Source organism: Symsagittifera roscoffensis, chromosome 10 (assembly GCF_963678635.1).
Source record: "Symsagittifera roscoffensis chromosome 10, txSymRosc1.1, whole genome shotgun sequence".
Lineage (NCBI taxonomy): Eukaryota > Metazoa > Xenacoelomorpha > Acoela > Convolutidae > Symsagittifera > Symsagittifera roscoffensis.
In genome coordinates, this window is record NC_087071.1 from 15190691 (window position 1) to 15209764 (window position 19074).

General features: G+C 33.3%; 1 protein-coding gene across 1 annotated transcript in view; it reads right to left on the reverse strand.

Annotated features, from left to right (window-relative positions):
• The window catches only part of LOC134855618 (kinesin light chain 1-like), a 238833-nt gene extending 220899 nt beyond the window's left edge, over positions 1-17934 (reverse strand). The window contains exon 1 of the mRNA XM_063872159.1: positions 17924-17934. The gene's annotated coding sequence lies outside the window, so the exon portion shown is untranslated. The remainder of the gene's footprint in view (positions 1-17923) is intronic.
• Between the last annotated feature and the right edge of the window lie 1140 nt (positions 17935-19074).

Genomic DNA, 19074 nt, shown 5'->3' on the forward strand with positions numbered 1-19074 from the left:
TTTGTGACTGACAAGTGGGTCGTAAAAGGGACGCGTCACTGCATATAATACTTCGGTGTCGGTACCAAGCTGATAGCCGTACTCTCTCACATCAATTTCTTGAAGACCATGTTCATGAGCTGGCTTGTATTCCGGCTCTTCTCTGCAACATGGTGGCGACAATTTTTCATCACAGGCAACACTTTTATGATGAAAATTTTTACTTTTTACATAATTTAAAGCTTAGCAAATACAAAATTTAAAAAGTGTCAATGAGCTCATTAAAACCGATAATTATCGAGCTCAAAAAAACCCAGTTTATTTTCTTTTATCGAATTCATATTTTCGAAATTGACGAAAAACAGCGGGTTGCAGACTTCTCATTTCAAAAATATTTCAGGATGGCTGTTTTTCTCAATACTACTAACACAACTAGAGAAAGTTTGGTCAATCGCCAACTTTTTTCTATCATTTCGCTAAACTCTGAAACTTAAGAATACTTTGAAAATCTCAAAAGCTTAAAGGCTTGTTTGTGCTATTTGCAATTTCGCTAATGGAGAGCGTTATTTACATTCTTATTAGCACCTGTTGGATTTTAACATGATTATATAGTGAAATAAAAGTGATTGTGGAAAATACAAAGCAGCAAAAACGCGTATAAAATTAGTTTAAAACTAGTCAACCTAAAATAGCCATCTTAAATCCATTTGTTGACATGTGAAAACTAGGCTCATCAAAACTTAAGTTTTGATCAAAAACTTTGCATAAATCGCATGTTTGACAAAAAAGATCGCCATACAGTTCCTTTTAATAGCAAAATGCTAGTCATACAATTCCAAAAACTTAAAAATGAGCATATTTAGCACTTTCGCCAAAAATAAGTAATAGCGTTTTTCCATAACAAAAAAAACATCTTTTGATTTTTGCGTCAAGTTTGAAAACAAAATAATCATAAAATTTTCCCTTACAACTTCCATCATTTCAGATTTTTGCAGAACTTTTTTACAGATATGCCATGGAAGCGTTTTTTTTTCAACTTTTTGCACGCTAAAAACTTTGTGATTGAATTAAAATTAGTGCTTGACAATGGAAAAAAAACCTAGCCTATGAAAAGAAACTTTAGAATCGTATTACGCTTCAGAAACATATATAACAATTTTACGGTGTAGAATGATATTCTATGATTTTGCGTGCCACTTGTTTGGAAAATGTTGGTTTAAAATCAAGTTTGAAAATTTTGTTTTTATTTCTATGAAAAATTTTTAACCCCTGGTCGATTTAGGAAAGTCATCATGCAATATTTTGCAAGTTTCTTGCAAGATTCTTGCAGTTGAGGGTTATCTTACAAAATCTTGCAAGATGATGTTATATTGCGAGCTCATGCAAGTGTGAAGTTATCTTGCAAGAATCTAATTACAAAAACTTACAGTGAGCGCAAGAAAAACATCATGGAGATCCAATTCCACTACGGTCACACTAAATCCGAATTTAAGCTCGGATCAAAAATAAATTGTTCAAGTCCTAAATTAGATTGAAAAAGTCTATGTAGAAAGTTGCAGGTTTTTTTAAAATAAAATTTTCAAAGTCTTTTTTGGACTGTTTGACCTAAGTTTGCATCTCTAGCGGAAAAAAATCAAATTTTTGATAATTTTATCATATAATTGATTAGTTTAGTCTATTAGCTAGAAATATTTTGTATGTTTCAATCACAAAACACATTAAGCAAATTTGTCAATCGTTAAACTTATGTGGTAATAAATTTCTCTTGTTCCCATTTGTAGATTGGCTTAAATGTTTTTCTTAAATGCTACCATTACACTTCGTATACAATTACTATGGGTTGTCTTCGCGTGCAAAGCTATTTTTCTTCCGGAAAGAATAATGTTTCCACACAAGGAAATTTGCAAGATCATTCTGCAAAAAAGGCCTCAAAAGCATTTCAAAAAAATTTTGCGATAGTTCTTGTGTTATCGTTTGAGCCAAACCGTTTTAGATACATAATTAGACAAAAAAAACTGAGGAAACTTTTTGACCGGTTGGCTAATTTTTCTACAAATGTTGGCAAAATATTAGGCGAATCAAGATTGTCGCCTGTCACCAGACGCTTGTTATCTCACGGGTATTTAACAGGAGATTCCCAGAAGCCAATTCCAATCATCCTTGAGAGTGGGTGAGGGGCGAAGATTTTCTATTTTTGTCCCCCCTAGAACTGCGAGTAAGGTTGTACTCACTTAAAATTGCATTTTTAGTCATCCTAAGCCAAGCTTATATGAACAGATTGTCATACATACAAAAATCTCATATCATGAGCTATTTTTTACTGATGATTTATTGAGAGAGTTCCCTTCATAAATATTTTGCGAAACTATATGGGCACGGGCGATCTACAAATTTCTCGAGAGGGTGCGCAAACTCTCAAAATGTGTTTCCACAGAATTTCCGATCGCTCCCAAAACCGTATAAAGAACCTATTGTGACAAGTTTTAGGGACGCAGCAAAATTTTAGATAAATATAGGTTTTGGGCCGTATGAACAAAAATTTGGCGCGCACTGCCCTACAAAATTAGTATGTATTGGCGCCAAAAGCGCATTTTGAAAGTATTTAGGGATGGTCGACCGAAAATGCATATCATAAAAAAATAACAAACGAGGTACTTTTTGGTTGGTGAGGGTGTCAAATTCCCAAAAAAGAATGCCCCCACCCCCTCCCAGGCCTAAATATGCCCCTGCATTTGGGCCTCCTGAGCAAAAATTTTTTGTTAATTTATTTGTTCAAAATAATCGAAAAATTTTAAAGGTCTTCGTACCGTTTTTGGAAAACTCGAAAAATCAATTAGGTCAACAACAAAATTTTGACCCTTTTCGAAAAACTGCTCCTTAAAATAACTCATGAAACGCCACTACAGGAATAGAAATCCTTCGCCCCTTAGTTTTTCTGGCATGTGAAGTGGGTCATCGCACAGTTTTATTGGAGAAAATTCTTCTGGTGGTGCTGCGTTTTCCAGTTTGAACAATCCAAACATTTGATATCTCGAATCTCTTCTGAAACAGTGGCTTTTGTCGCCTACTTTTAAGTTATCTGCTCCGAGCTTGTGGTTTAATGCTCAAAGTTTTCCGGTCCAGTTTCAGTATTTCCAGAGTAACGTGAAAAAATTAAAGCGTTTCCATATTTTGCGACCGGAGAGATGTGTCTGCGACCCGCGCGACAAAAAAAATGTCCGCGACTGGCGCGACCGAAGAATAACTGTCTGTGATTGTGGCAAAATGGACAAAAACAAAAACCGAATCTGCGCGATGGAAAAATTTATCAAGAAGTTTTGTCCACGAACGGAATATTTTTGTACAAAGTATCTGCAACAAGTTCTGAGATGAAGAACAACCAGAGAATGTTTAAAGATGACCATGGTATTTTAACGCCCAAAATAGGCAAAAACAAAGCTCAAAAGTATAAGTTATTGCTGCCAATTCAAAGTTATCTTTGCAAAACAAATAAATCCAGTCTGGAATAAAATATTTTCTCTTTCTAAAGTTTCGGCAAAATGAAAAACAAAATTTCTTGTTTCGGATCTAACAGAGAAACAAAAAAAGCAAAAAAAATCTTGACTGAAAAAAGAGTCCGCGAATTGAAAAAAAAGGCTACGACTGGTACAATTTTTGTTTTTTTAAATACAAAATGGATGTATAGTTTTTGCAGACCAATTTTCTCAAGGTCTAATCAATAACGGTTTTAAGTAAACTCAATTTATGTCCTAACAAACCTATCTGAGTTTATGTTCTTGATTCTTGAAATTTTTAGAGTGGTGTTAACAAGTCCTCAAAAAACTGTAATTTTCACCTTCAAATATCGCTTTTGTATGGTTTGAAGCGTAAAGTTTTCGATTTACATCCGAACTATGGCAACTAATTTCCAAATTTTTTCGCAATTTTTTTTTCCAGAATGTCCGTTTTTTTAAACGTACGTGATAAATACCCAGACTATCTCATGTTTTTCGCCAGATTTTTGCAAACATTTTAGGACTGTTTTGAATAACTACCAGACTGTCGCAACTTCAATTCAAGACCATCGCGACCAATTTTTAGGCTCCACGTTTAAAAGGATAAAACGCGTAGACGTTATAAATCAATGCCAGTTTATACTTTTCACTTACGTGGATGGGACTTTTACTTCCTCTGTTATAGTAGTAAAAAATCCTGTACTGTGTAGGTTTGTGAAGTCCCGAATTTCAGCTTCATATTTTGCTGAAACGAACAAGTTAAAAGTTGCGATTTGGTTTTTCATGCAATAAAATTCCCACGTGTTTTACTACCGACCTAGAAATTGAAATGAAACGACAAAATGAACTAGAACAGGAACCTCTTCACTAAAAATCAACTTAGCTTAAAGTTTTACCTTAATGGCATGTTGCACTAATTCATTTTGCTTCGAAAATTGGATCTTAAACTCTAACCTATACATTTAGGTGCGATATTATGGCCATATAATTTGACTCAAATTATGGCTCAAAACCATGGCCCAAAATTTGGCTCATTGAACACACAGAATGTCCAACTTTGATAAAATTTGATCAGATCCATTTTTAGCCGACCATTCTCAACAAATTTTCCTCGATGACAATATAAAAAATTTATACAAAACTCTGATTGTAGCCTGTTTGTTTTTAAAGTTTACAGAAATGGTGGCAAAAAAGGCTATTATTGTTCCGACGTTTGTAACGAAAGTAACGGAATAATTGTGCTCGGGGTGGTTTTTTTTTCTTCAGACAAATTTCGACTTCTTAACTAGCCATTTTTGATGGTAATTTTTTATATCATTCAAAAGATATTGTGTTCCTGAGCCTAAATTTGGAAAGATATTACACCTGTGATCATTTTTTGTAAAGTTATGGGGGTTTAAAGATTGCCATTTTGGTCAATTTTGGGCAATTAACGCGCGATGCGTTTCGCGCTATTAAGCGGAGATTTAATCGGTCTTAGAAAGCGTTCCAAATTGGTTGAAAAAAGCTTATTGTTCCAATTTTTGTAAAGAAAGTAACGGAATATTGTACTCGGGTTTGTTTTTGTTCCGACTTTCGGTATGAAAATAAAGGAATATTTGGGCTCGGGGTGGTTTTTTTTTCTTCAGACAAATTTCGACTTTTTAACTAGCCATTTTTGACGGAATTTATAAATATCATTCAAAAGGTATTGTTGTCCTCAGCCTAAATTTGAAAAAAAAAATATTTCACTTGTGATCATTTTTCTAAAGTTGGGACAATTTACGCGCGATATATTTCGCGCTATTACGCTTAAGCGGAGATTTAATCCGTCTTATAAATTGTTCTAAATTGGTTGAAACAAGTTTATTTGCCATAATTGATTTGTTACAAAGAGCGAAATCTATTTTTTTGTACTTTATATGGCGTGTGGGGGTGATTTCATAAAAAAAAGTTTCAAAGTTTAGAAATTTTTTTTTTCATTTTATTTTATTACATTTAATTTTTTATGTTACTACTGCTCCATAAACCTCAAATTGCAGTCGGAACATTCAGGGTTTCGCCCTGATACGAGCAGTCTTGTTTTTCCTTCAGACAAACTTCGACTTTTTAACTAGTCAATTTTGACGGAATTTTAAATAGCATTCAAAAGGTATTGTTGTCTTTAGCTTAAAATTGAAAAGATAGTTCACCTGTGATTGTTTTTCGTAAAGTGAAGGGGGTTTAAAGATTACCATTTTCGCCAATTTGGGGCAATTATTGCGCGATACGTTTCGCGGTATTAACGCTTAAGCGGAGAACTAATCGGTCTGAGAAATCGTTCCAACGTGGTTGAAGAAAGCTTATTTTTCCGACTTTCGATACGAAAGAAACGGAATAATTGTGCTCAGGGTGGTTTTTTTTCTTCAGACAAATTTCGACTTTTTAACTAGCCATTTTGGAAGGACATTTTTTATATCATTCAAAAGATATTGTTGTTCTGGGCTTAAATTCGAAAAGTTTTTGCACTTGTGGTAATTTTTCGTAAAGTTATAAGGGCTTAAATATTGCCATTTTGGCCAATTTGGGACGATTTGGCGCAATATATTTTGCGCTATAAACGCGTAAGCGGATGTTTAAATGGTTGAAGGAAGCGGATGTTTAAATTCTTCCAAATTTGTTTAAGGAAGCTAATTTGCTATAAATGATTTGTTACTAGTAGCGAAACCTATCCTTTTAAATTTTATATGCGTGTCGGAGGATGGCTTTCACAAAAAAAAGATACGAGCGGCATTGTTGAGATTAAGATTTAAAAAGGTCATCTTTTACTTAACAATCATGTGCCTAACAAGAAACAAAAGTGGGTTTCTATAATTTAGGTTGTATCTACGCTTCTTATCTGCGGTTATTTCGAGTTTTTATCCAACCCCCTCCTGAGATCAACAACGTTTTAAACTACAATTAACAATTAATTACATTATATGCTTCACCGGATTGCTAATTTTGCCAGACTTTAAAAGTGAGCTTTAGGTGTAAGAGTAGGGGCGGACTTGGGGTTTCTTCTCAGGGATTCGACCCCCACGCCAACCAAAGGGTCCCCCTTTAGTATGTTTTATGACATGCGTTTTCGGCCGACCAAACCTCAAACTTTTCTGAAGGCGCCATGGGCGCCAATATACACTAAACTTGATGGGGAGCGCGCGCCAAAATTTTTTTCTTCAAAGTTTTCCAAAAGTGATCAAAAACGTTTTTTTTTTTTGAAAAATTGGCCTCAGCGCAATTGTTTTTGTCAACAGAGGGTCCTTATAGTCCTCTGAGACCGCTCGGAAAATCAACTAGGTCGACGTAAAAAAAAGCTCGATAAAATGTTCAGATTTTTTTTGAAAATCCGCCCCCTCCTCGTGAAGATCCGCCCGTGTGTAAAAAAACTGGTGCTTTATCTAGTTTTTTTTTGACAAACTTAGATTATTTACATGTTTTCTGACAAAATACCATACTAGTTATCAAAATACAAATTAATTTGACTTCCGAACTATCTGACTATACTAAAAAGACCTCCGCTTTAGCAATAATAATCTGCGTCGCAGACAAACTTTTCAAAAAGAAGGCGAAAAAAATTCTGTGTTTTGGCGCGCGCCCCTCCTCAAAATTAGTTATATTGACGCTGAATGCACCTTAAGAAAAACTGTGAGAATGTTCAGCCAAAAATGGATGTCGTTAAGTTATACCAAAAGGGGGACCCTTTGGGAAAGTTTGGCACCCAGAATTAAGAAAAAATCAGTTGCCCCCGCCCCCGGTACGCTACTGCGTTCAGTCATTTTTTTTGTGTATGAAATAACTTATTAAAATAGGTTTCACTGTTATAATCATTTTTCTCTTCGAAAGTACATTAAAAACAATAACAAAAACGCATGAAAACTAATTTGTTTTATGCAGTTAAGTGATTTCACTGAAAAAGCGTGTCAGTTTTTTGTTTTTTTTTGTCTTGATTTGCAGTTCGTTTTGAACGAGCAAAAAAATTTCATGAACTGAATGGCTTTAAATGAACTACACATTTTTAAACATCCCTGTAGCTGAGAACTCCACCTCATAGAGCCATCACATTTGTGGTATGCTGTGACAGCTAGTTTTATTAGGCAAAGATCTCAGAAAAAATCACATAAATTGGAAACCCTTATATGTATAAAAAGGCTTCGACTAGCTCAAGGTCGGAACTAGGATGTTCTCGAGGTGTGACCTTTTTTAGGCTATGAAATACTAACAAGCTCTGAAGCATCACTAATTAAAAATCATCCAATTTAGCTCGGCTGCAGTTTTTTCACCAGCCATAAATTACGACCCCTTTTTTTTTTAAAAAAAAAGACAAAATGTGCAGTACCAAGTAGAAACAAAAATTTGGTTTCCGCTGAATGCACGAAAAAAAATTAAAAACGGCTTTCTAAAATAAATTTTCGAGCAACTGGTCTACGTATTAGACAATTTTTTTTGTTTGTATAGACATAATATAGACAATTTTTTGTGCAAAATTGATTTGGAAACTGTTTGTTTGAGAGTTGAAGTGATTGTGCAAAAAAAATATTTCACTAATTTCAATAATTTCTCATTGAAAGTATCGTTTTTTTTAGTTTCTTTTTTCAAGTTTTCATGGAAATTTTTTTAATGAAGAAGATGACTTTAAGAAAACAAAAAGGCAATAACTAAATAAAACATGAGCATACTTTTATTGGTTGAAGCTTCTGCGCAAATCAACGGGGTAAGCACCCATTGTTCTGCTACAAGGGCTCCTGAACACCGCCAGATTCTTTTTCCACCAACCCATTTGTAAATCTGTCGCATTCTTCTTCGTCGTAGTTAGATTTGCTTTTTTGAGAACTTCATGCCCAAGAACAAGCTTTTAGCTATCAGTTTTTTTATGTTTCAAAGATATATGCCTAAAAATATCTTCAGAAAAATACTAGAAAATTCGGCATAAGAGTCCCTATTTTAGTATTTTGATGTATCCGTTTTCGGCTGAAAGACGCTAGTATATACTAATCTAAAAAAGGGAGCAAAATTTTAGGCCTGTTTTCTCAAAACTTTCACTGCGGCGAAGAAAGTTTGGTCAACATAAGGTTTTTAGAGTGATTTAGAGCTCAGATTATTAATTTTGCCGACCTAAAAACAAAAAAATCTTTCGATAAATTTAGCCGATGTCTAATCAAATTGAGAAAAAGGCAAGCGATATAATTTAACTACATATTTCCAATATTTTGCTTAGTTTTTGAATATGAGAATTAAAATGTAAAGTTTTTGACTGATAATTCATTGTCCGCGAAAAAAAATGTTGCAAAACATTTTTTCAGCGACTTTCTTTATAAAAAACTATTTAAAAAACAAACAATTACATTTTTTTTTGTTTTTGGGACTACGTAATGGACACGAAATTTCAAATAAAATCAAACACAATTCTCCCAATGATTCGCGTAAATTGCATAAAAAATGCGTTTTTCCAACATAAACTGTGGTATTTATCTTAGAAACAGGTATATTTGTTCCATATTTCTTGGAAGCCATACTTCCAAAAAAATCTCGTTTTGACGGAAAAAAATTACTTTTGTTCTAACTGCAACAAACATTTTCGAAAAAAAATTCAAAAACCTTGTTTGTTATATGTTCCATGTGGCAAATTTTTTGACTTTTTTACTCAATGCATTTGTGACTGGATCAATTTTAGATGGTTTATTCAAACTTTTTGCAAAATATACCATTGCATAGTTGTTTATTTGGAGGTTTTGTTGGCTAAAAACATCGTTGTTGAAATAAGTAAATAAAATAGTTTTTTTACTGCTAAATATCAATCATTACCCAGGTTGACCACAAACGCTAGTCATACAGTTTTCATTTATGCAAAAATTCGAATTACCCACTTTTCATGCAGTTTTCTTTTGTTGTGAAAACTTCATAGAAAATTTATGAATAACATTTTTCCATAAAAAAATAACTTTAAAAATTTTATTCTTCTCACTTTGCTTGGGTTGTGTTTGTAACAGAACACAAAAAACATATAATCTGGCGACTCAAAATTTGAGTCACCAAAGATCTAACAGTCATTCATATACATTTTCTTGGAAATGACCTGAATATAGATGATTAAGAAAAAAATAATGAAAGCACTGCACATTTTAAATATAGCAACCATTTTAAAAAATGCCAATTTTTTTTAATGATTGATCATGCATTGCCCAATGCATACAAGAAAGCAGCATATAAATAGGTTTCATGAGAGTTTTTGAAAAAAAAACTTTTTTTTGGAGAAATTGAAAGAAAATCGAGTTTTTGAACATCAGAAACTTTTAATTGAGTGCAAAAAAAGTTGCGTTGGAAAAAGTTCTTTAAAAAAACTTCGAAACTAGTTGATGAAGTTTTTGAAATTATCGCCAAAAAAATTATACAAATTCACTTGATGAGTTTTATTCATGACGATGCACCAACTTTCATGGCAAATCACGAAAAAGAACCTTTTAAAAATCACTTACACCTTTTATGCAAATATCTGTGAAATGTGTTTTTATTAGAATTTTTAGGTTTGTGAAAGGGTACTATTAGTTTTTTCGTTAACTTAGTTCACATAGATAATGGTATTGTATGCAGTAGCAATTTCTCTTAATGGAAGTCACCACTGCACCACTGATCCTTAAGGCTGATGCTAAGTTGAGTTCAAAAGTCTAATAAACGTACTTTAATCAAAAGGGATTTTTCAAAGGAAAGATATGAGAAAATGTTGGATTTAAAAAAGCAAAAAAAAAATTCAATATCTCTTTGATGACTAACATATTCATTGTTGCATTTTTGGCTCGAAAACTTATCAAGTTTTGACAATTTGTCAGAAAAATTGATTGAGAGACTAAGTCAAAGAAACTCAATTTTTGCTTTGTACAGTAAGACCGGTAGTTACGAAAGGCAAAAAAATATTACGCACTAAAATTGATAAGTTACAATCTTTCCCAACCCCCCTCTCACTCATTGCAATATGCGGGATATTAGATGCAAAATTCAAACGCCCCCTTCATTATTGGTTGCAAATTTTTCCAAAAAATGCCCCCTTTTGTATAGTTTCACAAGTTCGATTTTGGCTGGCAAACACAAAAAAATTTCGGCGCCAATAATTTTAAATTGAGGAGGAGCGCGCACCAAAAAAAGTAATTTGTTTTTGGCCCACGCCTTTTATAAAAACTGCTCAAAATGTCATTTTTAGCCTGTTCTTTTCAAAAAAGCCCAGCAGCGGAGAAAATTTTTGACAAAATGGGGTCTTTACAGTATTTTCGGAGAGCTTGGAAAACCAAATAAGTCGACATAAAAAAAGTTCGATAAAAGTATATATTTTTTTTCGAAAAACCATCCCCCATATAAACAATTTTGCTCACGCCACTGATGATACCTATATTAAAAATTCCACGTCCAAACTTAAAATCTTTTGGCACAAAATTCTTAAAAACTTAAGCTTCTTGGATTACTAGCTTCAACTAGAGTCCGAAAATTCGCTATGCTGACGGAAACGTCTATTGTTTGAAGTTTGTTATGAATCTTGTTAATTATAACCCTTTTTGGTACCTAAAAAATAGTTCTCTTACCTATAAATAACTAATTCAACGGTAACGCAAAAGAAGATTTAAGTATATTTTAGAGGGTTTACCTTTTGCCAATATTGTGTGTGTGTGTGTGGAGGGGGGATGGGTGGTTGGAGGGGGCAGTTAGCAAGTTCCCTGAAGAGTAGTAAAAGAAGAATGCCTTGACGTAGAAGCTTCGCCGGTTTTGTTCACACATCGTTCCTTTGCAGTATGAAATTTTGTCTTGGTATGTCGAGAACACATTGTTGCTAGTTTGCTCTCTGGCAGTAAGACTAGCAAAGTTACTTACGTTTTCAGACCTTTTATTTTCAGGATAAATTTCTGTTGTAGGATTGAGTGATGTAGGCTTCCAAACTTCTGCGCCTTCGTAAATGGCCCAGTTTCTGTTTACCATAACTCCTAGCTGAAATTGGTGAGAAATAAAAAATTAGATATAATTAACTTTTTAAATACTGATACGTGGTCAGACGAAAAATTTCCTCAAATTGTTTTAGTTATTACGAGGCCAAACTATGCATTTTGTGAGTGCAAGCGGATTCCGCAACAGGCCAAAATCAGGTTTGTGGCGGAATCCGCAACTTTGCATATTATTTGATCTTCTTTGCTGTTTTGGATCCCACAAACAAAAAGCTAAAACACTGTTCCCCTCGAACTCGCTAAAAAGTAGGTGATTTTGCAGAATCTGCAATAGTATTTGCGAAATCCGGAACAATTTGTGGTATCCACAAACAAATAATAAAACATAGGAAAATAAAAACTGAGCTTTTGCGGAATCCGCAACTGTAAGCGGAATCCACAAAATGTAAGCAGAATCCGCATTTTGTTTTGAGCTCCAGTTACATATATGGTAGTATTTTAAATTCAATCGCATTTGTTGCTAATGGTTGAGCTACCAGTTGAAGTATCAAAAGTTCAATCTCAATTTCTACCAACTTACCATCAAAATCGATTTCAATTTATGTCAGATTTGATCTCAATTCCTGCTAGGTTCAATCTCAATTCCTGCCCTACAGCCAAATTTGATCTCAACTTTTGTCAATTCGATCTCAATTACTGCCAGTTCCTTCGATCTCAATTCTTCTTACCGCATTAAACCTCTCAACTCAACCATCTCATCTCAAAAACTGATGATTTGAATTCACTCTGAGTCTTGTATAATCCCATGTAGTCTGTGATTGTTTCCAAAAAATTTGCTTGCTGGAAATTTTTCCCAAAACTAACGGGTGAACCCATCTAGTTAACAAATGCTTTAATATTTAGTTGTATATTCAGTTGTCAATTCTTAAGTCCTTGCTTTTAAATTCAGCATTGCTAGAAAACAATTCAAACTTTTTTGATTGTTCGTATGCAACATCTGGTTTAGTTCAGTAATGACCAAAACTGTGGTTTTCACATACATTTGCGATTTTCACGAACATCACCTGAATTTTTCGTGACAATTCGTTTCCATTGGTACCGCATCAACTCGCGACAAAAGACAAATCGTAAGAAGACTGCTCGTATCAGGGCGAAGCCCTGAATGTTCCGACTGCCTTTTAAGGTTTATGGAGCAGTAATAACATTCAAAAAGTAAATGTAATAAAACAAAATGTAATTTTTTTTCTCTAAAATTTGAAATTTTTAATGAAAACCATTCACCCACACGCCATATAAACTACAAAAGAATAAATTTCGCTCCTTGTAACAAATCAATAATGGCAAATAAGCTTGTTTCAACCAATTTAGAACGATTTATAAGACGGATTAAATCTCCGCTTAAGCGTTAATACCGCGAAATGTATCGTGCGTTAATTGTCCCAAATTGGCCAAAATGGCAATCTTTAAACCCCCATAACTTTACGAAAAATGATCACAGTTGAATTATCGTTTCAAATATAAGCTCAGGACAACAATACCTTTTGACTGATAAAAAAAATCCGTCAAAAAAGGCTAGTTAAAAAGTCGAAATTTGTCTGAAGAAAAAAAAACCCACCCCGAGCACAAATATTCCGTTACTTTCGTACGAAAGTCGGAACAAAAACGAATAACTCGCTAAAATTAAGGACCGCAAGTTTTGAAAAATGATTTACAACTTATGAAATTGGCAAGCTTGGAACTTTTTTGCGAGTTGTAAATTTTACTGAGAGTTGTATTGTTTTGCGAATTTTCTTTTGCTGTCACTTGTCTTTTGTTGCGAATTCTCTTCTGTTGCTAGTGGTTTCTGTGAGTTGTTTTTGTTGAGAACTTTCGCATTACCATTTGTTCAGAATGGAATCACCTAAACTTAAAAATTAACTCATCTAACCTTGATAAACTTCCAAGTGGGAGCTTCCTCTATGTTTGGCAAATGCGGTCGAATGTGGATTTTGGCAAATGTCTCGTTCTTCAACATCTGCACTTGAGGAGGACATTTGACAGTTAGCGGGTACATGTGATGCCTTAAATTTTAAAGAGCGGGAAATAAACGACCAGCTGATTCCTACGGATCTTTTCAATAAGCCCCCTTTCAAGAGAGGGACGTTTTTTTTACTAGATAAAGGTTCTTAGATGGTTAACAATTGAGTTATTTCTCTACAGGGGTGGCAATCAATTATAAGGTGTTCACATTGGAAGAACAGTTAAAGCGCATTCCTACCCAACAAATTCTTATAAGAAAAAGTCCGTTTATTGTTACAATCTGAAGTGTCGAATTTGGTAAGAAATTGAAGATTCTTATGAGAAAAATTCTGAGATATTCCCTTTGTGTCAAACAATAATTTAAAACGTTTTTCTTTAGCTTTGAGTGGAGATAAAATTAGTTGAAAATTCTGAGTGTTTTGATTTGTTCTTAAAAGTATGTTCTTGAAATGATGTTGTTCCGGCTTTTATAATTGGAAACTTCATATGTAATATAAATGCTCAAAAATTTTTTTGTTCAAGACCAACTTAGGCAATAGAGATGATATTTTACAATTCTCCTATATTAATACTCCTAAGGTATAAATGAAAACTAGCAGGGGCAGATCTAGAATTTACTTGAGATGGGCCGGATTTTCAAAAAAAAGTCAAAAGTTTTGTTCAAAAGAAAATACTTTTTTTCAGGTCCACCAAATTAATTTTCCGAGCGCTCTCAGAGCACTATAGAGTCCAGATTTGGATAAAATTTACTGCAACAAAAGTTTGACCAAAAATTGCATTTTTTCAGCGCGCGCTCTTATTTAAATTTAGTTATACAGTGGCGTCAAAGGCAACTTCAGAAAGGGATTGCACATAATAATAACAATTTAATTGCTTGTTGAGGTGGTCGAATCCCTGAAGTGAAGTCGCTAGCCCACTTACCAAGTAAAATCGCCCCTGAATACTAGTATTTTTAACTTCACAGGGGTATAGGAAAAATTTGTTTTTGTTTGCTCCTGATCTGAATAAAAAATCACCTCAAGCGTTTATATTCCGTTATTATCTTCGAAAATTGGAACAAATCTGGAGAAATTGCTATCTATTAATTACAAACCCAAATCTTTTGTAAATCTTACTAAATGGAGATCCTCACAAGAATAAATAAAAACTTTAACGAGTTGAAACAAAAAAAAAATTTAAATGAAAAAGGTATTCCACCTTCTGCCATTTTTCTTCAAATTTAGGGGGTTTGCAAATAGAAATGTTTCGTTTTTGACTTCGAGGTTGCAGAGATAACCAATGTAACATGTGTCTCCTTTCGCTGTTTGTCCAACTATTTCGAAATGTGCAGTTTCATGTGGCCAATCATTGGGCTCCGTTTCATGGAAAATAGCTTCTACGTCTGCAAATGAAAGAAACTAACTTTAAAAAAACTCAAGATAAAGTTACTTGAAGAGGAGTCTAATGAAAAAAAAATTGATACTTGAATATAATCCATAGTTCTTAGCATTTTAATAGATTATTTCTGGCAAAGATAATCCATTTTGAACAATTCATACTGAGGGGGTAGGGTGCGGGTTCGAGTGGTAATAGAGACGGGGTTCAACCTTTGGAATCTGCTAAATTGCCATAAATTGCCATAAATTGAGAATTGAAACAGCAGTAAGACTATTTAAAAAAATCGATCTTTAATATTAAATGTGAGAATTCATAAGCAAGGAGACAAAATTCGCAACAACTAACACTAAACTGAAAATAAGATGATTTTCTAGCTAAAATTGATAATTTTATCAAAAATTTCTGAACCAAGATCCATATTTATTGGTTATAGTCGTTTATGGGGGATTCAAATGAAATTTAAAGTATAATGCTTATGATCGATTTTAATATTTTTTTTGTAACTTTATGGCTACTGCTATAAAACGACCTTATAATCAATTATGATCAATGGGCGCCCTGTGTGTGCCTCACTTGTCTGTTTCGGTCACTGTTCTGCATTTCTAAATGTACTGAATTCGGCATAGCATTTGAAGAGAGTTTGAGCAGTGAAATATGGACAATGAAGCCACAAATTTGGGAACGTAGTGCGCGGACACGACATTCAAAACTTCTAGGGTTTGAACAAAAAAAACAACGATTGCTGAAAAACTAATTAATTTTTATCAATTATTTTTTGTTCAATGAAAAAAAAAAATTGTGTGCGGTTAATTGCGTGTCTCTTGCACATCGGGTAAAATCGTTTAAGTTGTGCCACTAAAAACGACTGAGTTTCCTAAAACCCGCTATCAGCGTTATGAAGGAAGTCTTTTTTTCAAATTTGATTTGTTCATTTGGATTTATTGACCAAATTTTGGAAGTTTATGCCTCTGTATTTAATAGAAATTGTTGCCATGGATACATAAAGACCATATGATATTCAGCTCAGCTCGAGTGTTTCAAAGTAATAGAATTAGGAAAAAATCCACAGAATTTTTCAAATACCGCACTTTTCGTTGAAAAATTTCTGCGCGCACCACCAAATAATGTTATTTTGGCCACTTTGAGACATCATTTCAGCGGGAAAATATAAAGTTCTTATACACAAAATGACCCAAAATCAAAATTTTGAGATCTTTAGATAGAACTTATGCGGTAGATTTGATTGGCTAATAATAGCCAACCAAATTCAAGCAGCATGGTCAGGCAAATCAATCATTTTTTCCACCTGAAAAAAAAAGCATAGACGAGTTTACCAAAAAACTGATATTTTTTCAAATAATAAAACCAGTTTCTTGTTTTTTTTTTTTTAATTTTTATCAGTACGGAAAAATTTCAGGAAAATGGTTTCAACGGAACAAGAAGTTCTCAGTATATTTATTGTACTTACCACATCGGTCCAGGCGGCAGAAATGTTCTCTCGCAAATAGATTCAAGCTAGAGCCATTAGTACAATTTAATAGGCGTGCAAGTTCATTATCAGTAGTTGTTTTAGGTACGCATTCTTTTGTTGTTTCGTTTCTTTCGAAGTATTCACAAACTCGGGTTTGTTGTACTTTCCAGTTTCCACAATGGGTTTTTTCAATCATTCCACAAGATGGAAACCAGTCGCCCATTTTAGCTTTGAATTGCTCTTCAGCTTTCTGCTCAGGACTTTGATCTAAAATTAATCAGTAGACTTTCGGATTCTACTTAGCATGCTTCAATGGATCTACTGAAGAAGTAGATAAGAGAAAAAATTGGTTTCAGAAAAAGAAAAGTTTCTGTAAATTACTTTTACAAAAATTTTAAAACAATTTACCAATGTTGTCAGATTCACAGCGAATTTCTCTTTGAAGAAAGGGATAATCGTCATCAGCAAAACAGGAAAGTTTTCTTGCGAGCGCTACATCATCTGATCTGCGGTCTACGAAGCATTCCCCTTCTCCCGTTTCATTCCATCTATGGAAGACGCATTGTCTGTTTTGAGTGACTGTCGAAATCCCACAGTATTTTCTATTTTGGATTCCGTGTCTACAGTCTCTGGGATACCATGGACCGAGCAAGACACTAGGAGTTGAGTCTGAAAAAAATCAATTTTTCAAGAAAAAAAATGCTTAAAATGAACACCGAATTCTTTTTCGGTTCTGGATTCTCTCCTTTCTTCAAAAATCACTTTAAAATTGGAGTAAACAAATTGTTTAGAGTTTTTCCATGAGAAAGGTCTGAAAGAGCCTAATTTGTACAATCTAGCACAATTAATCATGTTGAATTTGATCCTATTGGCCCCTAATTTACGCTAATCTGACAAAAAAGTTTAGGAAAACAAACTATTGTTAGGATGCATTTTAAATCTGCTTACCGTTATGCGGTTTTTTTTGCTCTGGTGATTCCCCGAAATATCTCGTAAAAAGCTTAAAGTATAATCCCGCATCAAATGTTAGGCTTGAAAAATATGATTTTTACGAAGATTTTTTTTTTCGTTTATAAATGATTATATTTACCAAAGTTAAGCATTAAGATTTATAATCAAATAAAACCGTGATTTTAAAAAACTCACTTTTAACCTAAGATGTCTTGCTGCCTTCTGATGTAGTTGAACACTTGATTTCCAAGGGAAAATAGTTTTAAAAAAATTATTACGGTTCAAACATTCTCACGGTAAGAAAATTGTAACTTCATCCAACTAATCGTTAAATTCGCTCAATGTGCTAAGAGAGGCATCACGATAAGTTCTCAACCGAATTTTTCTTACAAATTAAAAACTGAATTGATTGGAAAAACCATTACTTTACTAAATTTTTACATAGCCCAACGTATATGGAACTCATAAACTGGTGTTTTATATGCAAGGTCGATGACGCAAAATTGGCAATTTAGAAACTTATAAAAGATGAACAATTGAAAATGATTATACTTTATACCAATAAGATGAGAATGAGATTCAAATAGTAAAAATAAAATTTTTATTATCTTGTGATAAAATCAGTAGTAAAAACAAAAATGAACTTGATTAACTACTCTTTCGGTTTTTGTTTATGATTTGTACAGAATAATAGATTATAATTGATAATGATTTAATAAGTAAGATTAACTCTCAACTTCGCAACTTCGTGAACAAGATGAGAATGAGATTCAAATAATTAAAAACATTTATTTTTTATTGCGTGATAAAAACAGAAGTAATGAAAATCGAGTTTGATTAATTACAACTTTCTGTTTTCGTTTATCGTTTGTAGAGAAAAAAAGAAGTTTTAGTAAATGATTAACTGATAAAATAAAGTTCCAGTTTCGATACTAATTTTCTTCAAGAATCATTTGCGAATGAGATTAAAAACAAAAATAATCAATTGGTATCGTGTAATAAAAAACGGAGGTAAGAATAATCGAATTGGATTAATTACATATTTCTGTAAATGTTTATATTTTGTAGAGAAAAAAATAGAATCGGTTATTTATTGATAAATTTAGATGGATTCTCAATTTGGAATACACTAGTACTAAAATTATAGTATGATCAATTTAAGTTAAAGAAAAGTAGATGCCGTTTTTTTGCTTAATACACTTGTTGAATTATACTTGCAGGTTGCCAAACTCAAGTCTCAATTTTTTCTCATTTATGTGAAAATGAAGCAAAGTTGTAGACCAATTTTAGGAAACTAGGAAAATTCATCCCGTTTCATATGAAACTGTGGGGACTAGCAAAAGGGAATGAGTTTGCTCTTTTGGTATCAGTATCATCTACATCAATTTTAAATTTGAAACCCAGTTTGAACACCATCTAACCATTCTACAATTGGACTCACTGATTTCCTCTAATTTGAAAAAGGCTTAAATTAAAAACTGTTCTCAAAATATTTATGAACCAAATTTTCAGAAAAATAACTTCCTTACTAGTGATCATGTGTTAGAGAAAAATGTGATCTTATAGTTCTTCCTTTTCATAAATTAACCAATTCTGAAAATTAAAACATGTGCGTCAAATATGGCCAAAAATTGGAATTCAGTTCAAACTAGACAACTTATTTAGCTCAGTTTTCTTAAAACTTAGAAAAATTAGCACCCTACCTAAAAAAAGTGACCAAAATGGTGACCAAGACCCGACGCGGCTTAAGAAATCTAATAGGCACTTTTATGAAAATTGCACTTTTGTGATAAGCATTTTTGCGATAAACACTTTCCTTTTTTGAAAAACGTATGAAACCATTGTCAAAATGGAAACAGAT